At 39.4% G+C, this 4,204-nt stretch overlaps 1 long non-coding RNA gene across 1 annotated transcript; it reads left to right on the top strand.

Moving 5' to 3' along the window:
• Window positions 1–1,040: 1,040 nt before the first annotated feature.
• On the top strand, window positions 1,041–3,993 carry LOC115284646. Its single transcript, XR_003905296.1, has 2 exons — window positions 1,041–1,484; window positions 3,044–3,993. It is a non-coding gene; the product is annotated as an uncharacterized LOC115284646 (long non-coding RNA).
• The last annotated feature ends 211 nt before the right edge of the window (window positions 3,994–4,204 follow it).

Here is a 4,204-nt window from a genome sequence, read left to right as displayed (position 1 = left end):
CCCTCCAGGAATCTGCTGGCCTGGGTGGGGAGGTCTCGGGACTGCTGCGGTGTTTGGCCTGAGTGTCTAAAAGTTGTCTGTCTCGCTAGGCTGCCCTGTGCTGGCCCTTTGACTGGAGAACAGGCTTTTCTTGGGACTTTGTTTTGTGTGTGCCTGTTGGCATTTCTGCTTGCCGCTTCCTCAGCACTGAGTCTGGGACACATGAGGTCGTGGAAGACCTGGGTTCCTGAGGGTCCTGGGGTCTGTGGTGAGTCGGCCTCCTTCTTTCTACCTTTCAGAGTTTTCTTATGTTATTTTTATATACAATGTCCATGGTCTTTAATTGTACTTGGCAGGAGGGTAGTGAAAAGTACTCTATTCCATCCTTCCCGAAGCAGAAGTCCTCACGTTGTTGTTTATTAATCTTCTTTGTTTTTTCCTTCCTGTTTTGCTTAGGACCACAGTCCTTTCTTTGGGCCTGGCTAGCACACTTTAATTCCTTAGGTCTCAGCTCAGCGATCACTGGTTTTCCAGGCTTTTCTGATCCTTCTGTGTCTGCTGGATCTCTTCTGTTCGCCTCTGATGACGTCCTGATTACCCTCCCTCATGGTGCCTGTCAAATTGATATGTAGGCGTGTTTATGTAACGTCTGTCTCTCCTGTGCACTGTCGTCTTATTAAGACCAGGGACAGTGTCTGCTTTTCTATCTAGTAAATCAGATTGCAAGCTAGAAATGTGAGTATGGAATTAATAAATCAAGCTATTTTTAAGAATGGGAATATCTTTTTCTTTCTTTTTTCCTTTTTTCTTTTTCACTTAAAAACAAGAAATGCGGGCAGTTGGGTGGCTCAGGCAGTTAAGTGTCTGACTTTAGCTTAGGTCATGATCTCACCGTTCATTAGTTTGAGCCCCATGTTGGGTTCTGTGCTGACAGCTCAGAGCCTGCTTCAGACTCTGTGTTTCCCTCTCTGCTCTTCCCCTGCTAATGCTCTCTGTCTCTCTCTCCTTAAAAATAAACATTAAAAGAAGTAATAAAAGTTAAAGAAAAAAATGAGTATTATTCTTTTTTGATAAACTTATATTCAGTATTAATTATATGACTATGTTTGCATATAAAGTTTTCTAAGTTGTACTTATAGAATACAAAATGGCAAGTGCTCTTTTTTTTGTCCTTAATTAAATTATACACAGTCAGTATTGAGAGCTGCTATGTATAGGATACTGAATCTGGTGCTCAGGGAAGACAAAGCTGTCTTTTATTTTTGTCCTCAAGGACTCTGCTTCTTAATGTAGCTGAGAAGATGTGCACATTGTACACATCCACGCCTGCGCAGGCACATACCCGCGTCCATACACTAGGGTTAACTGCATCTACCAGAGAGACGTAACTAGGCAGAGGCAACAATATGTCCCGTGAATGGTCTGTGGGAACATGGCGGAGAAGACGATCGTGACTGTCGGCCAAAGACAGGAGACCCTCTGTGGTCTTCATCTTCTTCTTTGGTGTGAGTTCAGGGGCCTCGGTAGCCTACTTGGGGGAAGCCTGGGTGTGAGTTAATCCTGATTTCCTCCAGGCTGGTGGAGACTTCTGTCTGTGAATTCTAGTCCAGCTATGATATGGGATACCTGGCAACCTGAAGGGTGGAAGGCAAAAGCTTGGCCACAGGCTGATTTAGAGTCCGTCATGACCTAGAGGAAACGTGTTTTTCAGCTTAAAATTATTCCCCATAGGCCAGAATGCCAGCAGTGTTTTAGGCTATTTCATTACCAGCCAGACCTTTAAACAAGAAGTATTTCCTTTGGTTAGCAAGATTAACTACTCATAAAAGTAATTATTTTGGTGTGTACTGGTTTTTTTTGTTTAAATGAAATAACTCATAGAAATGTTACCACTATTTATGAATGCAGAGATCATTGCTAATACTGAGGTGACCCAAAGTTAAGTCAGTGGATGAAGGAGTGTGAGGAGGTTGTAACTATATGTATCCTGCATTTTCATTTATTTTCTTGTGATAAAGTAAACGTAACATTAATTTACCATTTTAACCTCTTTCACAATTTAATTGTGGTAACAAAGCAAACATGTAATATGAAATTTACCCATTTAACTACTTATAACTGTACAGTTCCAGGCATTACCTGAAACTCTGTATCTATGAAACACCAAGTCTCCTTCCCCCTTCTCCAGCCCCTGGTAACCACATTCTCCTTTCTGTGCCTGTGGATTTGATTACTCTGGGAATCTCCTAGAACAGAATCATCCAATATTGTCCTTCTGTGTGTAAGTTATTTCACGTAGCATAAGGTCTTTAGGGTTCATTTGGGATACAGCATATGTCAGAATTCCTTTCCTTTTTAGGACTCATGATGTTCCCTGGTGTGTATATGTCACATTCTATTCATCCATTCATCAGTCAATAGACACGTGGGTTGCTTCTCCATTTTGGCTCTTGTGAATAATATTGCTGTCTGACTCCCTCTTTCACTTCTTTAGAGTGTATAGCCAGAAATAGAGTTTCTGGATGATGTGGTAATTCTATATTTGCTTATTGGAGGAAACATAAAACCGTTTGCGATCGTGGCTGTACCATTTCACATTCGCATCAGCAATGAACAAGCGTTTTTCAATTTCTCCACATCCTTGCCAACATTTGTTACCTTCTGTTTTTTGTTTGTTGAGCAAGAGTCATTGTAATGGGTATAAGGTAAAACCTCATTATAGTTTTGTCTTTCCTGACAAGCAGTGATGTTGAGCATCTTTTCATGTACCTTTTGGCCATTTGAGTATCTTTTTTGGATATCTATTCAGTTCTTCACCCATTTTACTTTAGTTGCCATTTGTTTTTTTCTTTGTTGACTTGTAGGAGTTCTTTATATATTCTAGATGTCAATCTCTTATTAGATACGTGGCTTGCAAATATTTTTTCCTCATTCTGTGGGTTACCTTTTTAGTTTGTTGATGCATAGAAGTCTAGTTTTTTACTTGTTTCTTTTGTTGTCTGTGCTTTTGGTATCATATCCAAGACATCTAATGTCATGAAGCTTTTGCCCTGTTTTTCCATAGGAGTTTTATAGTGTGAGATCCTACGTTTAGGTCTTTGATCCATTTGGAGGTAAGTGTTGTATATGGTGTAAGGTAAGGGTCCAATTTGATTCTTTTGCACGTGGACATCCGGTTTTCCCAGCAGCCTGTTGACAAGACTGTCCTTTCCCCAGTGAATGGCCTTGCCGCCCTTGCTGGAAATTGTTTGACCATAAATATGAGGGCTTATTTCTGGGCTCTTAATTCAATTTCATTGGTCTGTATGTCTGTCTTTTTTGTTTTAACCACTTTATTTAGGTGTGATTGATATATAAAAAGCTGTACATATTTACTATCTATAACTTGATGAATTTGGTGATCAGGATCCTTCTGTCTTTATGCCAGTACCACACTGCTTTTAGTACTGTAGCTTTATAGTAGGTTTTCAAATCAGCAAGTGTGTGAGATGCCCAACTTTGTTCTCTCTCAAGGCTGTAAAAGATTGCTTGGCTTACTTGAGGGTGTGTTTGCTTTAATGTGCTTGTAGTAACGGTAGTTATCTACTGACGTTTTTAAAACGATTGATCAGAAGTTGAATTATATTGACACAGACTGGAATTAAAATAAGCCTTCCTTTTGTCCCAAGGTAGTCATTTGAAGATTTGCTGTTTTACTTTAATTGACCTTTTACCTATTGAGAGGACCCCAGCTTTGTTTTCTAAATTGAAGACTTTGTGTGTCAGAACAAAATCTAGCTCAGAGAAAGTGTTAGAAATAACCCCCAAATCATTAAGCTAGCTCGTTTTATTCGAGTGTTGCCGAGACCTGAGCTGAATGCCATCTGGTCTTGTAATGAGTCCAAACTGTAGAAAGTTTAATGTAAATTAGAAATTTTTGGTTTATCACCATGTATATTTGCAAAGTCCTACTGCAGTTCTCATTCAGAATGTTACAGGAAGTGCATTAAATCCATCCATGGGTCAGATCAACAATGTCTCTGTTTGTAAGGTATTTCCTTTGATCCGTAGATAGGTGTTCAAATAAGGAAGGAACATCTTAATATTATGTTTACTTTCCGGTCTCTCCTGAAATCTAGTGTCGGTATGAATTATTGAGTTTAAAACAATATTTTGCTAGTAGCACCTTCAATTAATAACATACTGTCCTTAATGTGTATTTATTCCTGACCCATAAAAGAGTAGA

Source organism: Suricata suricatta, unplaced genomic scaffold (genome assembly GCF_006229205.1).
Source record: "Suricata suricatta isolate VVHF042 unplaced genomic scaffold, meerkat_22Aug2017_6uvM2_HiC HiC_scaffold_139, whole genome shotgun sequence".
Taxonomy (NCBI): Eukaryota; Metazoa; Chordata; class Mammalia; order Carnivora; family Herpestidae; genus Suricata; species Suricata suricatta.
The sequence above is the reverse complement of the archived record's forward strand: the minus strand, read 5'-3'. Positions and strand labels throughout refer to the sequence as shown.